Here is a 23,893-nt window from a genome sequence, read left to right as displayed (position 1 = left end):
TCCCACCACTGGCTTCACACACTTTGCTTTGACCTTGACATAGGCCTGCCACATCAGGAAAGCAGTGTAGACTAGGAGCTCAGGAGGCCAGGGCTTTGGGTCTTAGTGCCTATGGGCCTCAGTTTCCCATTGTGGAAGAGGCAGCGATAGACCCACCCAGCTTGCCACCTCACAGCCTGATGGGAGGGCCATGGGAGGGCATGCACGATCAGCCTGGAAGGAAAGGGAGTGGGAATGAATAGCCCTAAACATCCACTATGCGCTAAGTACCAGGCACTGTTCATGGACTACCATTCAAGGCTCACAATTGGTGGGCAAGTAGGTTCAGCAGCTTCACCAGGGCCACGGGCTACCAAAAGGCCAAGCTGGGACAGGCCCCATCTTTGGATTCTAGAGTAGGAGGTAAAGCCTGCAGGTCTGAGCCCTCTATGCAGAGCAAAGATGATCACCACCACCACCCTCTGACTTCCTGCAGAATAAGGCTCAACATTTTGCAAAGTGCTTTTACTCAGAGAACCTCAGGCACAGGGCCTTCTCGGTATTTGTTCTCCAAAAGGCAGGGGCTTGCTGGGCTCTCCTTTCCTTAGAACAAACTACTGCTCTAGGAGATCAGTGCGGGGGGTGGGGGTGTCTCTGGGTTACTCATGGCCTGACAATGTGGAGGCCCAGCAAACACCTCTGCTGGTGCTCTGCTCACGTACCCTCAGCCCCCACCAATTCCATGCAAATGCCAACACCTGCTTTTGTCCTAGGACTCGCCTTGCCTACTAGGGGCTTGTTCTGCCTGAGTACTGGGAAGTGCCAGGAACAGATGCACCAGGAGTAGGGGATTAATACCCCAGCTCCCTCACCCGTTGAGGAGGATAGCTGGGGTGAGTTCTGTATTGCTTCCCTAAGTTCAAAGCGGGATTCAGCTCCGACTGCCCACAGAAGTAGCTGGCTTGATAATGCCACCTGCACTGGCCCCTTCTCTTCCCTTCCCAGCACTCTCCTAACTGCTGTTTCCTGGGTCAACCCCCCTGCCACGATACACTGTGCACTCGAATTTCTGGTACAAGATCTGCTCCTGGGAAAACTGCCCCTTGGCATCAAATAAATCAGACCATAGCCAAGTCCAAGTCCTTCAAAAGATGGGAAGCACTGTGAGAACAAGGTTTGGGTCCTATCTGATTTGTACTCCACACTAGGTACAGGGCTGGGCTCAGAGGATGTTCCCTTAAATGGAGCAAAATGAAATTTGGATGAGTCATTCAATGAGCATTCACTGGCCACATGGAATGTCCCAATCTTCTGAGCATACAGAAGGACACTTGTCCTTGTCCTCAAGGCACCCCCAGTCTAACTCGGAGCTAAGATATGCAACAATTTATGAAGATACCCACAAAGAAAGAGGGGTTTGGTACCAAGGGGGTTTTCTTAGTTTTCTAGATTTGATGCCTCTGTCTTACTCAGCGGTGACTGGCCCAAGGTCACATTGCTCTGCTGTTTATCCGTAAAAACAGATTTCAAGCCATTCCAGGGCAGGGTTGCAAAGAAGCCCCACTGTGTCCCCCACAGCAGCCCATAGGATAAGCTGGCAATCAGTACAGGGCCACTGGTTAATCTCTGAGGAAAGAACACGTGCGTGAGGGCTATGTGTGCTTCCCACGTGTACACGTTAACCTCGAAGGACAACACCTCGCCAGGGCTGAAAAATGTGCTGAGGACACATGATATTCCCTTTCTCTTTTCAGAGCCAAATCCAATCTGCAGCAGGCTCCACTGTCCCAGCAACTTTGAACAACTGTCCATGCACAAAGACTCGATTCCGGCACACAGAAGGGATGCCACCTGGGGTCAGTCCTCCTTGGGTAGGTATCAGCTGCGATTAGAATCACAGAGTCCCTGGACCCAGGAGGATTCAACCAGGCACCTTCCATCATGCACTGAGCTCACCGGACACAGGAAGTGCCCAATGATCGCTGTGTCTCTGTCCCCTCGTTTCCTAGACCTGCAAGGGCCCTCTGGAGCTTCCACTCCATTAATTATTTTTGTTTTTGTGAGATAAGATCTCTGTCACCCAGGCTGGAGTACAGTGGAGTTATCATGTCTCACTGCAGCCTCCAACCTTCCAGGCTCAACTTTGCTCCCATCTCAGCCTCCTGGGTAGGTGCATGCTACCATGCCTGGTTAGTTTTTGTTTGTTTTTTTCAGATGGAGTTTTGCTCTTGTTGTGCAGGCTGGGGTGCAATGGCGTGATCTCGGCTCACTGCAACCTCTGCCACCAAGGTTCAATCGATTATCCTGCCTCACCCTCCCAAGTAGCTAGGATTACAGGCACCCACCACCATGCCCAGCTAATTTTTGTATTTTTAGTAGAGACGGGGTTTCACCATGTTGGCCAGGCTGGTCTCAAACTCCTGACCTCGTGATCTGCCTGCCTTGCCCTCCAAAAGTGATAGGATTACAGGCCTGAGCCACTGCACCTGGCCAAGTTTTGTATTTTTTGTAGACAGGGTTTTGCCATGTTGCCCAGGCTGGTTTTGAACTCCTATGCTCAAGCAATCTGCCCATCTCAGCCTCCCCAAAGTGCTGAGATTACCGGCATGAGCCACCACACCCAGCCAACTCCGGTAATTTTGAACCAAGAAGGCACAACAGAAGCACCTGGGGAACCAACTGAATTAGACTGGGCATCGGGCATGTGTATTATGACAAAGTTCTTAATCTTAATTCCTGATTTAACAGAGGAGAAACTGAGTCCCCAGGGGTGGTGACTGACCCAGGAATCCACAGCTCGTATCAAGTCCTGGCAAATAAAATATTTTGAAAAGCACATCTCGTCCAAGTTTCTCCCTATAGCTTTAAAAGGAAACTCCCGTCGAGTCTCCTTTTCCTGATAGTCTTGGGCAAAAGCAAGTTAGGGAACAGCAGGGAAGGGGAAAAGCCTGGGGAAGGGCAGGAGAGTAGGAACTCCCTCCCCTGAAAGGGCCTTGCAATCTAATGAAGTGAAGAGAGGGAGATTCAGGTGGCAGTTCAAACGCTAACATTTTAAAGATGAAAGTATGCAATTCAATTAAATGTTTAAATAGTGTTTTCTCATACTAAATCACTGAAACGTTTGTGCATTCCTTGAATTTCTCAGGGCACTGTTCATTTTTATTTATTGTTGTAACCCAATGCCCTTAGCTGCGTGAATGGTGCTATTCGAAGGAAACTTGTTTTGCAAAGGGGAAAGTTGTCCCAGGTCTCTTAAAAGGTTCATTATGTGCGTGGTAACTAGGCTCTATTAATAAATCCCGGACTATATAGGCAGGGCTTACTTTCCATTTAGCATTATATTTTCCACAATTCTGTAAACAGCTCCTCCACACAAACTCTTTTGATATTTAATTCCTCCCTGTTTTTTTGCCTAACCACTCTTCTCTCTGGGCCTACTCCTTATTAAAAAAAAAAAAAAAAAAAAGCGGGGGGGGGGAAGAAATCACCAAGCACACATATTTTTTCAATTAAGCCATGCGTGGTGCCAAAATATATGGATCCCACTAATAGCCATAAGTAATCTTAAGGTCTTTTCCCCAAATATTTTGATTATTTTACAAATCCCCCAAGGAATGTGCTCTTAGGATGATTTATGGAGCCCAGGGAGGCTCATGATTGGAAGGAGGGGTCTGGCTACAATGGGCAAGTTAGGGTGTGGGGGTGGCTATGTGTGCCCCCAGTCACTGCCTCATGCCGGAGAAGGAGAAGTGGGGTGCAAAGGGCTCTCAGGGAAGACTTCAGGCCATCTCTGTGAGAATGGTAAGGATTAAGGGTTCCTACATGGGACAGATGGCTGCAGTCAGTCCTGAGGAAATGGTGGCCAGAGCAGAAGTGACCACCCCAGACAACCCCTGATGTCCAGTAATCCCCAAGTGATTTGCAGTGGCCCTGCATTTTAAGGCAGGTGTTTCGTTCAACCTCTGTCAAGTTTACGCCCCTCATTTTCCAATTATCCTAGGTAGGTGTGGCTAAGGGGAAACCATGGAGTCAGTGTCCGAGGAAGGCTAACCTAGTCCTAAAAACTACCTATGAATCAGCTTCAGGTGAGAAGCAGCAATGCCAGTAGGCAGATGCCAGTAGGCGGTGCCAATGCCAGGCAGGCTCTGCACTCAGAATCTCCCAGCCTCCTGACCACGAAGCCCCTGAACCCCCAGAGGGAACACCCAGAAAAGAAGGGGGCCAGGGCCCACAAAGACAGCCAGGAGGAACAGGCTTAGTGCCCCCACGGGGAAGCAGGGAGTCTGGCCAGAGCCTCCTGCTGACGGAAGGAGTCCAAATCAAGGCCAGGCTCCTTAGCACCGGCAGGTAAGGCACTCTTGGGGAAGGGCAGGTGCGGTGGGAAGGCCAGGCCTTGGCAGTCAGAGGCCCATGGCCCATCCATGCCCCGACTGGCCTGGCCACGCAAACACGGCAAACCACGCAACCTCTGGCCAAGCCTTATTTTCCCCACTTGACATGTGGAGATAAGAATTTCTGTCCTCTTGGCTGGATCCTCTCAGGGAAGATCAATTGGATCAATTAGATTAGTTGGATTATTTTTGTAAAATGAAAATCAAGCCAGAAGGAATTTTATGTATTAGTGCCATTATAGCAAGAACTGACATACTAAATGTCCAAAAGCACAGTATCCCAGAAAGTCACCCAAACATACTCTTCCCTTATTAATACTTCAAAACAAGATTAACCCTTTGGAGCCCTGGATCATGGCCCCAACTCTGGGAGATTCAATTCTTCCCCCACAGTCAACTCTGATTTGAAGGGTCTGGGAATCACATGGAGCCGGGGAACTTGCTGGATTCATTTATGGGTACTGTAAGTTCAAGTCCAGAAGCGAGCCCCCTCCACTACCTCCTCCAGCTGCTGTCAAATCAAACCTCGCCCTGCCTGGTCACCTGAGCAGTTTGATTATCGTGTCCACCAAGGACACAAAATCAGCCACAGCCAGAAGTGTCCAGGCCCCAGCTTGATAAAACTCAGGGTACAAAAACCTCGGCAGTCACTGTCTCAGCCTCCCACATGCAAGACGGTGTCTCAAAACAGCATTTTTCTCTGAATGAGTGACTGACATTTAATAAGCAGGTATACACAGATCCCCAGCCCCCACAGCCAACACCAGGACCCCCCACCCCACCCTAGTGTAAACCATGAGAGGAACTTGGAGCTTCTGTGTCAGCATGGGGAACAATGGGCTGAAGTCAGGGTCCTTGAGGATGTGGAACAAAGAGCTGGCTTGCCAGGGACAGAGACCTTTAACTTCCAGACCTTTAAACCACACGTCCTAGCCCACGCGAACCAGCCCATGCACCCCAGCCCACACAAACCAGCCCACACGCCCCAGCCCATGTGAACCAGCCCATATGCCCCAGCCCACACGAACCAGCCCACGCGCCCCAGCCCACGCGTCCAAGCCCACAGGTCCCAGCCCACGCGCCCCACAGGAGGGAGGAGGACAGCCTGTGGGTCATGCGGCCTTGTGAGCGTTCCAGCTTTGCTGGGGCCAGAAAACCCCCACTTCACAAAGGATTAACAGGACAGGAGTCACCAAAGTTGCACAGCTACCGTGCCCCTTTCAGCAAGTCTAGCATTTATCATGAAACTTTCCCTCACCTGTATGGAAGGGCTTGGGGAGGTTCCAGAAGGGGTGGGCAGAGGATGGTGAACCCACTGCCAGCCTGCTCCATCTCCCCCACCCCCAGCACCCTCTGATGGTTGGGGAGCCTCGGCCCCTTATCCGGGCCCACCAGCCAGGCACTAGGACACACCCCCACTGGCCACACCTGCCTGCAACAGGCCTTTGTCTCTGGCTCTGAATTGGCTGCGGGAAGTGGGGACGAGGGAGGGGTGGGGGTACCACAGGACTTCGGGGAAAAATAGAGGAACTGCAAGGGGCCTCCGCACTTGACACCATGTGATCCTTATCTACACAAAGAAATAGAGGTGAAAGAACTCAAAGAGCATCTACCACCCACCCATTCGCTCTGTGGGTGAGCAAGCTGAGGCCCGGAGAGGGAAAGGGACTTGTCCAAGGTCACACAGCAAGCCGGAGGCAGAGCTTGGGCTGGAGCCTGACTCTGAGTCTTCTGCCAGGCCACTGCTGGGCCACGTATCTGGCACAAGCAGCATCACTTTTCTAACACTTGGTGTCCTCATCAACAAAACAGATTGAGTAGTCAGATCACCAAAATACCAGGAAAGTCGAAGATGGATGTTTCTGCCAAAGTAAAAGTGTCCTCCTGGAGTAGGAAGCCCTTTTCCCCTTGGCCTGTGGGGAAATGGCGTTTAGGGAAAGGAGTAGAAGAGAACAGGAGGGAGGAGACCACTGAGAGCTGTTTAAAAGTGGGGCCCAGGAAGCCGGGTGGGGTGAGGAGAGTCCTCTCTCAGGGGAGGGGCATCTGGAGCTGCCAGGCAGAAGGCATGCCAGCTGGGGTGGGGGTGCTGTGAAAGAGGGACCTAGGGTAGGGGTGCGGGTAGGGGGCTCAAGGCCTAGAGGGCTCGGCTAGAGCTCTGGATTTTAAAAGCAGGATGTGTGGCTGGAGCCTCTCTTCTCTCAAATAAACAATCCACAACCTTATTCAAAACAGAGGGGCAGCCAGGGAAGAGTTGGATCACCTTATTTCCATACCCCCTGGGGGTGCCACCAGCCACCCTGGAGGGTCCTGCTAAGAGGTTTTGGGGAGGGCAGGGTCCTGGGCTGGAAAGCAGCCACCCTTTGGCCAGAGGTCACCTGGTAGGGGGCAGGCTTGCTGGACCTGTAGGGCCAAATTCTTGGCAACTGACCCTCTCCCAGCCCCCATCTTGACCACAGGCACCCAGATTCTTGGCAAGAACCAGAAAGGAGCCCCCAAGAACAAAGTCTAGTCCCTTAAGAAAACTGAGGCTCAGTCAGGCAATTGCCCGGGTCTCATAGGAGCTGGGGACAGGAAATCAGCCCAGACTCCCCACCCGGTGCTTCCTAGCACCCACTAGAGTGACTGGCGATGAGGGCTGTGGGCAGCACACTGGCTTATCCCACTTTCCTGCTGGGATCTAGACCACTCCACCAACCTTCTTGGATTCACTGGTCCCACAGAGCCTTTGTTCACTTGACCAGTATTTATGACAAGGTTCTAGGCTTAGGGAGTGTAGCCAGCCATGAACAAGACTCAAAGCTTACTTTAAGGAGTTCACAATCAGCTTCTGTGGGTAACACACTGCTTTTTGTTGTTCAACATTCACTGCACGTCTAGTTCACTTGGCCCTGAGCAGGTGCCAGGGATGGAGGTGGATGGAGTGGATGTGGTGGCCATGGCCTCACCCTCAGCCTGGACTTGGGATCCGGTGGCCTTTCAGGTGTTTGCCAGGTGTCCCGACACATGTTGTCTTCCCCCTTGAGGCACATGGAAGCCGCCTGAGGACACAGACCTGGTCTCTACTCTTCAGTACGTTCCCAAATGGCCTGGCCCCAGGCAGGCCACACAGCATTCACTCAAAAACTGGGAGTGGACTATTTACCAAATGCCTCCCTTCCTCTGGCAGGAAGTCGCTCCCAGGGCCATGGTTTTTGTTTTTTTCGACTCTTTCTGGGCTTGTGGTTTGGAAATAGCAAAGGGTTGTGAATTACAGGATCCGGGCCCTCTCCTCCAGGGCTGCTGAGAGAGAAAACAGATAGAGCCTTTCCGGAGGGCACTCTGACCTTAAATGTGTGTGGCCTTTGACCTGGCAATCCCACTTCTAGGAATATATCCTAAGGAAATCACCAATGATGTGCACAATGACATAAGATGCTCACCAAGCGGCAATGTTTTACGATAGTTTCTTTTTTAAAAAAGTCACTGCAACAACCTAAATATCCAGCCTTAGGGGATTGGTTAAGTCAATATGGCATGGAATACTAAGCAGCCATCAAAAATCACAGACTATGTGTTGAATTGAGGACAATGTTTTCAGTATTGCTAAGAGAAAAGAGCTATAAAACAGCTATATGAACTTTTTCATTTGCCTACATAGAGATCATTTCTACTTCCCATATTTTGCTAAGCAAGAGGATGATACAAAAAATAACATCCAAATAATTTTAAGAGGCCGGGCACGGTGGCTCAAGCCTGTAATCCCAGCACTTTGGGAGGCCGAGATGGGCGGATCACGAGGTCAGGAGATCGAGACCATCCTGGCTAACACGGTGAAACCCCGTCTCTACAAAAAATACAAAAACTAGCTGGGCGAGGTGGCGGGCGCCTGTAGTCTCAGCTACTCGGGGAGGCTGAGGCAGGAGAATGGCGTAAACCCGGGAGGCGGAGCTTGCAGTGAGCTGAGATCCGGCCACTGCACTCCAGTCCCGGCGACACAGCAAAACTCCCCCTCAAAAAAAAAACAAAAAAAAAAAAAACCCAAATAATTTTAAGAAGAATAATATAATTATTTTCTTTTAGGGCAGTAGCATTAAGGGTAATCTGTTTTTCCTTTGTGCTTTTCTTGTTTTCTAGATGATCTGCATGAATCATGTATTGCTTTAAAAAAAAAAAAAAAAGAAAGAAAGAAAGAAAAAGAGGAAATGCTACTGAGGTAGGGCTTGGGCTCAGCTCCTTCACTAACTGGCTGAACAAGCCATTTAATATCTTTGAGAGCCTCTTTTCTATATAATGAGGGCATCAGTGATGTTGATAGCTAGGAGGATTATACCTGCACATGTATGGGCATACGTGATCTCATTTTACACTCACAAAAGCTTTTTCAGGTATGTACCCATTTTACAGATGCAGAAACCAACTCCATGCCAGCCCAGAGGCCCCTGCTCACCATTCAAGCCCAGCTACTCCAAAAGAATGCAGTCCAAGTCAGCCTTCTGAGATTGGCTTATTGGGGGTGCCCTGGGAGGTAACTACCCAGCCCAGAGCCACCCTCTTTCTTAGAAAGAAAACTCAGCTGCTACTCTCACTGCAAACTGCAGGGAGCTCTCAGGATCCCATGAGGAAAAAGGAACTGGAGGGGTCTCTGGCTGGTGGGAGCATCCATCCATTCACTATGCTTTCCCTGGGCAGCTGTCACATCAAGGGCAGGGTGACACATGGTGGGGCAGGGCTATAAAGGACCTGTTATTTGACAGAGGGGGAAACTGAGGCTCACAGAGGGAACGGTCACACGGTCAGGGCATGGACCGCCACCACATGCTAACCGTGGAAGGGCAGCTGTTCTGGAATGCAGACTCCAGGTAGGGGACTCCAGGGAAAAGATTTCAGGGCTGAAGATTCAGAGAAGAACCCAGTAAGAGCACCCAAGCCCAGAAACAAAGCCAGGCCTCAGGCCAGGGAACGCAGAGGGCAGTCCAAGCAAAGGCAATGTCCACCAACCCCCCTGGCTTCCTTAAGGACAGCTGGGGGCCTGGGAATGAGTGCTAACTGTGGACAGGGTCAGAAATGCTGGTGGTGACCCTGAGAGCACGAGCTTCATTATGAGGGAATGCGTAGCCAATCAGCTACTCCTTCCCCACAAAAGGGGTCACCTGTGGCTGAATCCCATTTTCAGAGCGACCAATTACTGTCCAGAGGGGCTGGCTAGACCCCATGGGGCCTCAAGATCACAAACACTGAGGCTGCAGAGGATCCTGCATAGGGTCTCACTGCCGGGAAGACGCAAGGGTGAGTGTCCTGGCCAAGACCACCAGACATACCCGGAGCCAGGGCAGGCACACTGGGAAAAAGTCCATCCTTTTCATTGACAAGGTGGAACGAAAGTAATTTGTCCCCCCACCCTAAGACTGTGACCCTCACAAAGGCCTGTTAGGGGTGAAGCTTCCAGGTACCCCGAGTCACTCTGAGGGAAACCAGACATTTGTGGGATGATGAGGATCCGAGTCTCAGCCCCTAGTGGCCAGAGGAAGGGCACGCACTCAGGGCAGTGAGGGGATGCTGACTCCGGTGTGGTGGGCTGAGAAAGGGGAGAGGGGCTTCTCCGGGGCCACCACTGTACCTGTGTTGTAGCTGTGAGATGCTAAAAGTGCCACAAGAATTCCATATGCTGAAGCTGAAAGGGTCACTAGCTCTGAGTAAGTGACTGCCCCCTGCTCACAGTGTGTGGGGGCACTGGGGACAGGGAAAGGCAACAAGACCTCCACTGTCCTGGAAAGTTGTAGAGAAACAGGGCAATCTCTCCCCCAGTCTGGCTTCCTCCTCTCAGAAACTTCTCATCTGAAATCATAAAGGGCCTGAAAATCAGATTCTGTCAGCAGGAAACCCCAACCAGGAGAGTAGCCTTGCAGCCTCGGTATGTAAGGGTCCAAGTCAATGCCTCAGGACATGCACTTGTAGAGCTGCCCAGAGGGACCGGCGGCAATTGGAATCTCTCGGGGCATTTGAATGAGGGAGTGGTGACAGCTGCAGAATGTTGCAAATATACTAAAAACCACTGAACTGTGTACTTCAAAATGGAGTTCTGCAAATTTACTCTCCATTTTCTAAATTGCCCCAAAAATGTACACTCAGAGGCCCTACCCTAGAGATTCTCTGATTAGTGAGCCTGGGCCTGGGAACCTGCATTTAACACATGCTGCAAGGGATGATGGTTCCCAGTCAGGGTTTAAAACTCTCAACCCCAGGACCCCTAGTTTCGATATAACATTGGGTCTACAAGTTATATGCCCTCCCACCCAACCTCCTCCTCATTTTACAGATGGGGAAACTGAGGCCAGGAGCAGGAAAAGGACCCAAAGTTCCTGCAGGAGCCTAACGAGACACAAACCTCCCCACCTAAGAGCAGGGTCTGCTCCAGAGGTAAAGACCCTTGGCAATCCACCTCAAACGTAATGGATTTGAGGGTGGGGTTTGAGGCAATCCACCTCAAATGGGGTACAGTGGTCCAATCTTCTGCAGATGAGGGAGGGTTGGGGAGGGCCAGGGATGGCCTTTCTTATCCGGCTGCCCTGAACAGAGAGCTGCTTACAGGGCAAAGGCATCCACCATCTCCCCACCTGGGGCCGAAGAAACCAGAAGGCCAGAGGAGATGGAGATTTTTTTTTTTATTATTGTTATTTTTTAAACACGAATTATTTCCAGCCGGAAGGCAGAGGGATGAGGGCCATTGGAGGCCTCCGGCCGCCGGCACCCAGCCAGCCTCGTAAATATCTGGCAGCTGGAGGGAGACTCAGCTCATTGCTATCGAAATGAGCTCGTTCCTGCTAATTTCCCTGGCTCACCAACTGATGTATCCAGTGTGTTCCCAAATCTCCAAAGACATTTCCTAAGCCATCCCCCAGGGATCTGAGAAAGTCATGAGGTGTAGGTGGGAACTTCAGGGTGGCCTCAGTTTCCCCAACCAAAGTGTGGGAGGAAGAAAATGGAGCAAAGATCATTCACTCAACTGTAGTTGAGTCAACTATAGTTCTGGTCAACCTTTACCCACTGGGCTGCTCATTCTGGTGGGTGGAAGGGGAGATGGCAGGATAAAACAGTCCCACTACTGACACTCAGAATAACCCCCATCCCTTATCAAGCACCCAACATGTCCCTGGCACAGTACTCAGCACCTGGCATATAATCTCTTTTGGTTTTCACAAAAACCAGGCAAATGGTCCATTATTATAACCCTTATTTTACAGAAGAAGCACCAAGACTCAGAGAGATCGAGGAATTTGCCCAAGGTCACACAGCTAGTGAATGGCAAAGTACTACTCTAAAGTCAGGCTCTGCAAAGAACTCAAGAAAAAGAGGCCAAACATGGCAGGATCGATCCCACCATGCCATCTGGGCAGCATGTACTGAGGATCAGATGTATCTCCTTCTCAGGAGTTCAGAGAGGATGGCAAATACCCACTGACCACCCCAAGCTGGGTGATCGAGAAGGCTTCCTGAAAGAGCCTTCAATTCATGCCCAGGACTGCAGAAGCTCAAAAGGGGGAATGGATAATGCTAGATGTCCACAGGACTGGGCAGGATGTAGCACAGGGGAATGCACAGGGGAGGACTGCCAGGGTGAGACTGCCACAGCCTGCCATGTGGGCAAACCCCACCTCCCAGCCGGGGCTCTTTCTCCCACCTGGGAGACCAGGTGTCCAACTCACGAGCTAAGAACTCAGCCCTAGCAGATCCATAGGCCAGAATAGAACGCAGCCATCAAAAACAATGTTTATGAAGAATGTTAATGACACAGGAAAATATTTATGTAATGCTGAGGAGAAAAGGCAGGACGCAAAACTGTTTTTTAACAGAACAGCCAGGTGCAGTGGTGTGTTCCTGTGGTCCCAGCTACTCAGAAGGTTGAAGTGGGAGGAGCGCTGGAGCCTCATAGTTTGAGGCTACCCTGGGCAACAAAGGGAGGCCCATCTCTTTAAAAACTAATTAAATTTTGGCCGGGTGCAGTGGCTCACACCTATAATCCCAGCACTTTGGGAGGCCGAGGCGGGCGGTTCATGAGGTCAGGAGATCGAGACCATCCTGGCTAACATGGTAAAACTCCGTCTCTACTAAAAATAAGAAAAATTAGCCGGGTATGGTGGCAGGCGCCTGTAGTCCCAGCTACTCGGGAGGCTGAGGCAGGAGAATGGCGTGAACCCGGGAGGCGGAGCTTGCAGTGAGCCGAGATCGCGCCACTATACTCCAGCCTGGGCAACAGAGCAAGCAAGACTCTGTCTCAAAAAAAACAAAATAACAACAAAAAAAACTAGTTAAAGTTTTTCTTTTAATTTAAACAGAATACAGCAAAATGTTAACAGTGGTTATCTCTGGACAGTCAGATTATGGGAGTTCCCTCCCTGCATCTCTTTGCACTTTTCTCGGCTTTCCAAGTTTTCCCTAACAAGCCACATGCTTCTTTGCAAAACAAAAGCAAATAGGTATATTTAAAGCAAACCACAGAGATGCCACTGCCAGCCTCCCCCCACACCTTCTGCACCCCTCACCAAGGGCTCTTAACAATGCACACCTGCAGTCCCTGAGTGGCTCTTGCTGGCCTGCCTGCCCACCCGTGCTCCATGTGGGACAGCAGGGGGGCTCTGTGCTGGCAGTTAGAAGGCCTGGGTAAGGCCAGGCACGGCGGCTCACGTCTGTAATCCCAGCACTTTGGGAGGCTGAGGCAGGCAGATCACGAGGTCAGGAGTTCTAGACCAGCCTGGCCAACATGGTAAAACCCCATCTCTACTAAAAATACAAAAAGTAGCTGGGCGTGGTGGCAGGTGCCTGTAATCCCAGCTACTTGGGAGGCTGAGGCAGGAGAATTGCTTGAACTCAGGAGGCGGAGGTTGCAGCGAGCCGAGATTGCACTATTGCACTCCAGCCTGAGTGACAGAGCAAGACTCCATCTCAATTAAAAAAAAAAAAAAAAAAAAGAAGGCCTGGGTAAGGTTCCTCTCTTAGAGCCCTGGGAAGATGGACACATAATGCTAAACATTCACAGGTCACCTCTAGTGTCCAGAAGGCTGCAGGATAGCACAGTCCACACCCAGGTCCTCTTTGTAACCAGATGAGGGCCTTAGCTACTCTCAGGTGATACAGGACCCAGAGAAGGACGCCTGTGAATGCACTGCAGTGACTCAAAGATGCCACCTAAATAGTCTCGGCCTCCACCATCCATGACCTTGCTCCAGATAGATGCCCTCAAACTGCCAAAGTGTCCCTCCTCACTCCTCCTCCACTTCAGTCCACCCATCGGAACCTGCTCTCTGGCCCCAGATGCAGCCACTCCCACACTCACCCTGCTGCTTGGAGGGGAATTCATAGCGGACATGCTCCCTGGACAAAGCAGGGTTTTTTGTAGACATCTGAAAGCCTGGGTGCAACATGGAAAAGTGTTTAATGTGACGTAAGGTGAGGAGGGCACAGAGGAAAATGTTATCTTCTCTACCACTGGGCTGTGATCAAGTGGAAATATGTGCATGAGACAAGAAATTGAGGGACAGAAAGGAAACTGGGCATGGCAGTCGTGGAACAGGCAATATTTTTCTATTTTCCAAACTTCCTGGAGGATCATGACACTCCTCTCACAACCCCCTGCAATGTCCATGGTGACACGAACAGATCCATGTACGAGAGCGGCACGTGTGCACAGCCCCAGTGTCCTGTGCGGAGCTGAGCCTGGAGCGTGCGCCTGCTACACGCCTCCAGCTGTGCCTCACCATCCTCCCTCGAGCAGCCTTCCCTGGCTCCATGGGCCTGTCTGTCCTGGGATTGCCTGCGCCACAAGCGTGGGAGCTTCCCACAGGCAGGGGGCTGTTTTCTTCGTCTGTGTCCCCAGCTATTGATATAAAAATAGCCTCTTGCTGTACATTTTCCACAGGATAAAATATGAGGCTTTCCTCCTTTTGCAAGATTAAGAGTTCTGTGGATAGATGGTGGTGATGGTAGCAGAGCAATGTAAATGTACTTGACGCCACTGAACACACAAAAATAGTCCAGATGGTCAATTGTATCACAATTTTTTAAAAGCCTTTTTATTATTACCATAGAGCAGGTACCCCACAGTTCCCTCTCCTAACCAGGGTCCTCACCCCCTCTCCTCCTCCCAGCCCTATATCAGAAGGGAGGAGGCGGCACTCCTTACTTGCATGCTTATCCAGAGTTACGTTCTGGGAACTGGAGGCTCAGCTCCGCGTCGCTGGGGCTTGGGTCCCAGGCTCTGGGTTTGCCACACAGGCCTTTTTCCACCTCCTTAGGCCTGAAGCTGGAACTGCGTGACTTCCTGGCTCACTTGCCTTTTTTTTATTTTTTTTTTCCCCTTTTTCTCTAAAGTTGTTATAAACCTGTTTACCTTTGGGCTGCAAAGGGCCTAGCCTCCAGGCAAACAGAACTTATGTGCCAAGCAGGAAGAGGAGTGGTGGGAAAGGGGGATCCCTCCAGGGCCAGTGGGGTGAGGAGGAAAGACAGGACCCCACTCGCTCAACAAAACCCTTCCTCCTTCCTCCAATTCAACACTCACGTGCCAAGTGCCTACACCACGCCAGGCACTGCTGTCGGACGTGGAGAAGTACTGAGCTAGCAGCGAAGTGGGTGAGCCGACCTGCGCTCACTTCTGCTAGTAGAGTGCTACTCCTGAAGCCACAAGTCAATGAAGGATGGGGTGGCCAGCTCTGCTGTGGGGTCAGGGCAGGCTCTAGAGAGAGGTGATGTGTGTGGGACCTTCAGAAGCAACAGGAGGAGCCAGCCAGATGGGCAAAACCAGCCTGGCAGGGCATTCCAAGTAGAGGGACTGGCAAAGGCTGGGAAGGAGCCTAGCATGCAGGCAGTTTGGGGCAGAGTCCATGTGCCAGGCTGAACCTGGTCCTGCTGGAGGCAGGGACCCAGGGAGGATGCTGAAAGGAGAAGTGATGCCAGCTACTCCAGAGGCCTGTGCTCCCTGCCTTCCCCCTTGATTTATTCCTTCTCAAGTTCATGAACAATGAGAGCCGGAGGCCCAGGCCAATGATTCTTGGCCCTGAGTGCATGTTAGATTCACCCGCAGAGCTTTAAAAAGGCACTGAGGGCACCAGGTGCAGTGGCTCATGCCTGTGATCCCAGCACTTTGGGAGGCCGAGGCGGGCGGATCATGAGGTCAAGAGATTGAGACCAGCCTGGCCAACATGGTGAAACCCCATCTCTACTAAAAATACAAAAATTAGCTGGGCGTGGTGGCGCGCACCTGTAGTCCCAGCTACTCGGAAGGCTGAGGCAGGAGAATCACTTGAACCCGGGGTGGGATGGAGGTTGCGGTGAGCCGAGATCACACCACTACACTCCAGCCTGGCGCCAGAGCGAGATTCCATCTCAAAAAGAAAAAAAAAAGGAACTGAGGGGGAAGGGGAGAGTGTCTAAGAGGGACTCTGATGTAATTGGTTTGGGGTGGAGCCCAGGCCTCAATATTTTTTCAAAGCCGTCTGGATGATCCTAATGGGCTCTGCTGTCAGGCAGCACCCTCATGAGGCCCTGGTGAGAGAATGCCTCCAAAAACCTTTTGTTAGTGCTGTACCCTTCAGGGGTGAAAAACATTAAGCTGCAGGGTCAGCTCCACCTCACTATGAATCTCAGCTCCACCACTTACAAGATGTGTAACCTAGGTAGTGTTATCAGATAAAAATATAGGAGGCCCAGGTAAAATCTGAGTTTTCGATAAACAGCAAGTAACTTTTTAGTATGCGTATGTCCCCAGTATTGGATGGGACACATGACGCGACAACTCATGCAAAACTTTTTTCATTGTATTCTGAAATTCAAATATAAGTGGGCATCGGGTTTTTTTTTTTTTTGCTAAATCTGGCAACCCTACACCTAAAGCTGGCCCTTTAACTTTCCTGAGTCTCAATTTCCCCATTGGTATGGGTGAAATCACCGAGACGGAAGAAGGCAAGCAAGATGCTTGGCATACAGCCAGGGCTCGGTGGGTGGCTTTGCTTCCTTCCTCCTCAGAACTTTGTTCCAGTAGAGGTTTTTTATTTTTTAGGAAAAATGTCAAGCATACACCAAAAGTGAAAGAATAGTAACAATAAACCCCCATACACCTATGCCACAGATGCTGTGACACGCCCTGTCCAGGTCCTCTTTACCTCTAGCTACTGGGAGTTTTGGGGTAATGGCTCACAGATGTCCCTTTATCGGGAGAATTGTCCTGGGTCAAGCAATAATGCCCTGCTCCAATGAGGGGGGGGGGTGTGTGTGTATGTGTGTGTGCACGCACACGTGCCTGTCTGCCTACAGCCAATGACCAACGGACATGGGAACAAAGGGCTGGGCCCTATACCTCAAGGTGTGACCATTCGGAGGAGCAGTTCCCTCTCCACGTCCCCAGGGATCAGGCTGAGCTAGACTCCAGCAGAGACCACATTCCTGCTGCCCCAACACGCTCCCCTCACTCCTTTCTTCTGAGAACATGCCCCCCAATAAACTATGTGCATCTGAATCCCATCTCAGGCTGTGCTTCAAAGAACCCAACCTAAACTACCTCTCACCCAGATTCAAAAGTTATCAAGATTTTTGCCACACTTGCTTCACCTAGCCCATTTTATTTGGTGTTTGGCTTGTTTGTTTTGGCTGAAGTACTTCATATCATTTCCCCTTACATCCTTCATGATGCATCTCTAAAAAAATATAGGCAGTTAAGTTCTGACTTCCTTCCCTGATTGCCCTCCCAAAGGAGAAGGCTCTTGTTGGGGAAAGAGTCGTAACTCCCAACAGTGCCAAGGGACAGAGACCAGAGGCCAAATAGGCAGGCACCCGGCCATCCACTCTGGCTCCCACCCAGCCCTGGACTATGGTGTGGCTTTGGTGGCCAGCAGGCCATGGTCACCTCAGGTCCCACCTCTTTTGTGTGGACCAAGAGCTCTGGGATGGTGTCCTGGCATCCTCATAATGATGCTGCCAGGGCCTGAGTTCCTCTCTATCCTAAAAGCAGGGGATGGCATGAAAAGGCTGAGCTGGCTGTGGCTATCCTGCTGGCCACAGCCCCTGCACATCCTTCTGCTGGAACCTGGGCAGTCCTACCCACTGGGAGACACAGCCACGAGGGTCCACACTCTACCATGCCACGGAGCCTACCATGGCAGGAGGCAGCATGGAAGGCACAACAGCTTTTATTTTAAAATATGGTAAAATACACATAACATAAAACTTACCAACTTAATGTTTTAACGTGCATAGTTCAGTGGCATTAAGTACATTCACAGTGTTGTACAACCATCATCCTATCTAGTTCCAGAGCTCTTTCATCATCCTAAATGGAAGCCGTCTACCTAATAAACAGTCACTTCCCGTCACACCAGCTTTTGAGTTCAGGGAAAATTTGGGTTTGCATCGCAGCTCTTTCACTTGCTATCTGTGTGACTCTGGTAAGTGAAACCTCTCTAAGCCTCAGTTTCTTTATCTGTAAAATGAAATAACGTACAGGGTATCATAAAAGTCAAAGCTAAAGGGTAGTGCCAAGTACATAGAGTTGCTCCTGGCACTATTAAATAAAGGCCAGGCTAGGGCCTCTCTGACTAAAAAGGCTCTTCCCCTCCCTCAACCTCCACTCCCTGCTCTGTTCCCCCTTCAGTTTCCCCAGCTGTCTGCAGTGACCAAGGAGGAGGAGGTTGCTTCCCTCTCCCAGAGGCAGGGCGAATGGAATGAGCACTAATGCATTCCAGTGTTTTCCCCTTGCCATGCCCAGAACCCAGTTCCAAACCAAAGAGTTACAAAGGCCTTTAAAGTCCACACTCAGTACCTCGGGGTGAGGTCAGCCAAAACCCGCATTTCCAAGCACAGTGCTTTTCTACTCTGAAAACAGCCAAATGTGAACTGGCCACTCCTGGGGGTCAGAGCTCCCGGAAGAGCCTTGGGCCTCTTGGCTGCAAGCACTGATGGCCACCTCTCCAGCCTCTCCCTGCCTCCCGGCTGTGGAGTCGCCTCCCAGTCACCATGCTGGGCTGCCTTTCCCAGTCCAAATCAGGAGTGCAGGACCCCAGGTCGGGCACAGGAAACCTGTCCTCTCATCAGCCACCGTGCAACCGCAGGCAAGTGCCCTGCCCTCTCAGTTCTGTACAATGAGAAAAGCATTCCCCATGACAAGGACTCAGCTCTCCTCCAAATCTCCCATCCTGCAGTTTATGTGAACATCAGTGCCCAAGTGGAACGGGACCTCACCAGGTCTTTGAATCCAGTTTTCTCCATTGCCTTCCATTTTACAGACAAGAAAAACTCACACCCAAAGGCTGAGGCAACTTGCCCAAAGTGTCACATTTGTTTCTGGGAATCCAGAAGAAATAAATTTTTCACTTTGCAACTCTTCCCCTGAAACAACGCACTCAACACCAAGCATCCAAGCCATGCAAGTCCTATGCATACATGGTCAGGATATAAAAATCAATTATACACTAGCAATAAATAACTGGAGAATGTTTAAAAGTAACATTTACAGTGACACCAAGAAACATGAACTACCTAAGTACAAGTTTAACAATAATGTGCAAGATCTGTATATTGAAAACTACAAATCATTGATGAGAAAAATCAAAGACCTAAATATATGGAGAGATACATTATGTTCATTGACTATAAGAACCAATATTGTCAAAATGACAATGATGCCCACATTCATCAACAGATTCAATGCAATGCCAATCAAAACCCTATCAGGCCTTTTTTGTAGAAATCAGCTAATTCTAAAATTTATATAAATATGCAAATGCCTAGAATAGCCAAAACAACTTTGAAAAAGACAAAAGACTCACATGACCTGATTTCAAAACTTACTATAATAAGCTACAGCAATCAAGATAGTGCAGTATTGGTAAAAGGAAAGACACATAGACCGTGGGACAAAGTTAAGAATCCAGAAAGAGAACCACACATATATGATCAACTATTTTAGACAAAGTTAATTCAAAAAGAAAAGAGTAGTCTTTTCAACTAATGATACAATAATAGAACACCCTCTATATGCAAAAAAAAGAAACTAGACTCATATTTACACCTCATACAAAAATTAACTCAACATGGATTATAAACCTAAATGTAAAACCTAAAACTATAAAACTTCTAGAAGAAAACATAAAAAAAAAAAAATTTCTGACCCTGGGTTTGGCAGAGTTCTTCATATAACTGACATAAAAAGCATGAAAAGAAAAAACTGATAAATTGAATTTCAGCAAAATTAAAACCTTCAAAAGACTTCATTGAAAAAAAGACAAGCCACAGACTGAGAGGAAAGACTTGCAAAACACATATATTTAAATGGCTGCTAACTAGAATATGTAAAGAACCCTCAAATTCGATAATAAGAAAACAAACAACCCAATATTTAAAAATTGGCCAGGTGAGACGGCTCACACCTGCAATCCCAGCACCATGGGAGGCCGAGACAGGAGGATCACCTGAGGCCAGGAGTTTGAGACCAGCCTCGGCAACATAGCAAGACTCTGTCTCTAGAAAAAATATATAAAATAAAATAAAATTTAGCCAGATACAGTAGGACACAGCTGTAGTCACAGCTACTTGGGAGGCTGAGACACGAGGATCACTTGAGCCCAGGAGTTCAGGGTTACAGTAAGCTATGGCTGCACCACTATACTCCAGCCTGGGTGACAGAGTGAGACCCTGTCTCTCTGGGGGGGAGGAGGGGAAGTGCAAAATTTGAACAGACACTTCACCAAAGAAGATATACAGATGGCAAGCCAGCACATGAAAAGATGTTCAATATCATTCATCATTAGGAATGTGATTTAAAACCACAAGGCCAGGTGTGGTAGCTCATGTCTATAACCCCAGCACTTGGGCTGAGGTGGGCATATCACTTGAAGCCAGGAGTTCTAGACCAGCCTGGCCAACATGGTAAAACCCCACCTCTACAAAAAATACAAAAAATTAGCTGGGTGTGGTGGCACATGCCTGTAGTCGTAGCTACTCGAGGGGCTGATACACAAGAATCACTTGAACCCGGGAGGCAGAGGTTACAGTGAGCCAAGGTCACACCACTGCACTCTAGCCTGGGTGATGGCACAAGACTGTCTCAAAAAAAAGCAAAACAGGACGGGTGCGGTGGCTCAAGCCTGTAATCCCAGCACTTTGGGAGGCCGAGACGGGCGGATCACAAGGTCAGGAGATCGAGACCATCCTGGCTAACACGGTGAAACCCCATCTCTACTAAAAATACAAAAACTAGCTGGGTGAGGTGGCGGGCGCCTGTAGTCTCAGCTACTCGGGAGGCTGAGGCAGGAGAATGGCATAAACCCAGGAGGCGGAGCTTGCAGTGAGCTGAGATCCGGCCACTGCACTCCAGTCTGGGCGACAGAGCAAGACTCCGCCTCAAAAAAAAAAAAAAAAAAAAAAACCACAATGAGATACCACTGCTTAATAACTCAAATAAAAACAAACTGATCATGTCAAGCACTGGTGAGGATATGGAGTAACTAGAATTCTCATATACTGCTGTTGGGGTTGCAAAATGGTACAACCACTTTGGAAAACAGTACCTGTTGTAAAGTTAAATGTACTTTCAACCATATACCCAGCAACCCTACTCCTACGCGTTTACTCAAGTGAACTGAAAACCACATTCACACAAAAACCTGAACATAAATGTCTGTAGCCAAAAAAACTGGAAATAACCCAAATGTCCATTCAAGCAACAACACGGATAAATCTCAAAGCAGTATAGTGAGTTTTAAAAAAGGTACAAAAGGCTACTTGCTGTATAATTACATTTGGAAGATGGTCTGGAAAATGCAAAACTATAGAGACAGAAATCAGATGGGTGAATGCCAGCAGCTCAGGGTTGGGGTTGGGCTGACTACGAAGACTCACCAAGGAACTTTTAAGGGTAATGGAAATGTTCTCTATCTTGACTGTGCAATAATGGTTACATAATTATAAAAAATCACACAATAATACACTTTCACAAAATTTTACTGTATGTTGATTATATCTTAATAAACCAAAACAAAAACAACAAACTCTATGCAGCCTCATGAGGGCTTCTTGTTTCTCCACCCAGTCTATGAGTTCACTGATAGAATGTGATGACTATTCTGGGCCAGAAAATAAAGTGACTCATCCAAGGAAACAAGCTCTGGAGGAAGGCAGGCCTGGGTTCAAACCCCAACTCTGTCATTTACCAGCTTGGTGCCACTGGGCAAATGACCTCTCCCCTCCGAGCCTCAGTTTTTTCACCTGTCAAGTGGAGGTAAGTTACAATAGAATTCATCTTGTTGGTAGGACTAAATCAGCTTAAGGAACAAGAAACAGCACAGTGTCTGCCACCTGTTTTGTACTCATCTTTCAGCCACTGTTATTACTACTCCTACTGCTGCTGTCATTATTACTATGAAAGAGCCAGGACTGACTCTTGGGGAATGACTCCACACCATGTCCTCCTGCATGAGGTGGGCCATGCCAGGCACCAGGGCCACCAGTTTCTTGGTTACAACCCCAAGAAGCAAATGCAGACCAAGGTCCTGCCCAAAAGTCACTCACAATCTGACTGGGACAGCAGATAAACTCAATGCAAATTCAATGCACTACAAGGGAGCAGTCTAGAGATGAAAGCCACTGAAGGTTCAGAAAAGAGAGGCCACTGTGGGCTGTACAATCCCTGAAGGCTTCCTGGAAAAGGAAGGCTTTTCATGAGCCTTACAGACAAATCAGATGTAACAAAATCAAAGGAAAGAAGCTCTCAGCAAAAGAGGAGCCAGAAAATCCCTCTACCCCAACTTCTCCCCCATGGCCCAGCCCATCCCTCCATCCATCCCTGGCAAAAGGCAGTGGGCAGTCCACATCCTTGGCATTTCCTTCCAAGGAACAGCCCTGTACCAAGGGGAGGTGCGGGCATGAAAACAGAGAATCTGGACACCATGCGTCAGCGGGGCACCCACATGTATTCCTGCATCTGGGCAGGAGGGTCTGACGGAGGGCTGGTCTGGGATCTCGGGCTTTAACTCCCTCCCCACCTTTTATTTTCCATGGACCTGAATTTGAGTTTGTCTGGGGAGTGTTTTCTTAAGCCCAAGTGTTTTTCCTGCAGTCCAGGCCCACCCCCTCCCCGCCCCTTCTGCCGGCCCAGGCCCTCGCGTCTGGAGCAGAGAGCCCAGCGAAATGCTGACTGGCCGGGCCGCGGTGCTGCCTTTGATGCACACCACTCTCCAGACTTCAATGTCGCTGTGTGCACGGCCCCTTTAATAAGTTATTTCCGTGGAAAACCCTGGTAACTCGGTCGTGAATCAAGCCTATAAACACCTCAAACCCATCAAAGCACCCAAGAAAGGGAGGGGGCGGGCCAGGGAAGAAAATCCCTTACGGTAACTCACACAGTGCTCCCTCAGAAGGGCCTGGGAGTCCATGCTGTCAGAGGGGCCTGGCGCCCCCTTGCCTGGGGCCTAGTCAGCCAGCTGAAAACACCACACTGTCACCCTGAAATCCAAGGATCCAAAGCCCCAAAGGACACTGCCCGTCTGTGTGTCCCGGGGACAATCTTGACCCAACTCCCAGCAAGATTTACAGCCCAGAGAGGCAGACCCGGCCGGCTGCTCCCGGGGTACAGGAATGTAATGTTTTGGCTACCGGTGAAAGGCCCAGTTTATTGGAAACACACTTCTTTTCCAATGTTTAGTTTCCTTTCACTCTTTTCTCCTTTTTGTTTTTCCCAGAGTGCACTGCCCAGGGCCTTAGGAAAGGACATTATGGAGCTTAAAATCTGGCCTCAGGGGTGCCCGGGGATGCAGGGAGACGCCTGGGGACAGGACTCAGTTTTATCTGAGTAGCAGGATGCCCACCACCTCCGTGTGGGCAGAGGTCCTAGACAGAGAGGGGAGACCCTGCTCTAGGCCGAGGTCTGCCACTTGGGAACTGGGGACCAAGCACAGGCACTGCCCCTCTCAAGGCACCATCTGTAAGGGGGTGAATGAACCAAATCCCCTCTAGAGGGGCTTCTGACTAAAATGCTGTGGTCTTGGAAAACAATCTGGCACCGTATCTAATAAGGCTGACCACACATATAATGTAGAGCTCAGCAATTCCACTCCCAGGTATGTATCCAAGAGAAGTATGACCCTGTGTCCTCAAAAAGGCTGGTATAAGGTATTGATTGTAACATCATGGGGAGAAACCAAAAGCCAGGCACTATCAATAACTGGTGACCATCAGTAATAGAATGGATATGTTAAGACTAGAATCACGGTCCATTCCCACAGAATATTACCCGGCAATTAGAATGAGCAATTGGCGGCCGGGCGCGGTGGCTCAAGCCTGTAATCCCAGCACTTTGGGAGGCCGAGACGGGCGGATCACAAGGTCAGGAGATCGAGACCATCCTGGCTAACACGGTGAAACCCCATCTCTACAAAAAAATACAAAAAACTAGCCGGGCGATTTGGCGGGCGCCTGTAGTCCCAGCTATTCGGGAGGCTGAGGCAGGAGAATGGCGTAAACCTAGGAGGCGGAGCTTGCAGTGAGCTGAGATCCGGCCACTGTAC

At 49.8% G+C, this 23,893-nt stretch overlaps 1 protein-coding gene across 1 annotated transcript in view; it reads right to left on the bottom strand.

Annotated features, from left to right (window-relative positions):
- Window positions 1-23,893, bottom strand: part of SMAD6 (SMAD family member 6) — an 81,606-nt gene that overhangs the window by 30,072 nt on the left and 27,641 nt on the right. The gene's annotated exons all lie outside the window — the stretch shown is intronic.

Source organism: Piliocolobus tephrosceles, chromosome 6 (genome assembly GCF_002776525.5).
Source record: "Piliocolobus tephrosceles isolate RC106 chromosome 6, ASM277652v3, whole genome shotgun sequence".
Classification (NCBI taxonomy): Eukaryota; Metazoa; Chordata; class Mammalia; order Primates; family Cercopithecidae; genus Piliocolobus; species Piliocolobus tephrosceles.
This window is presented reverse-complemented; position numbering and strand designations above follow the sequence as displayed.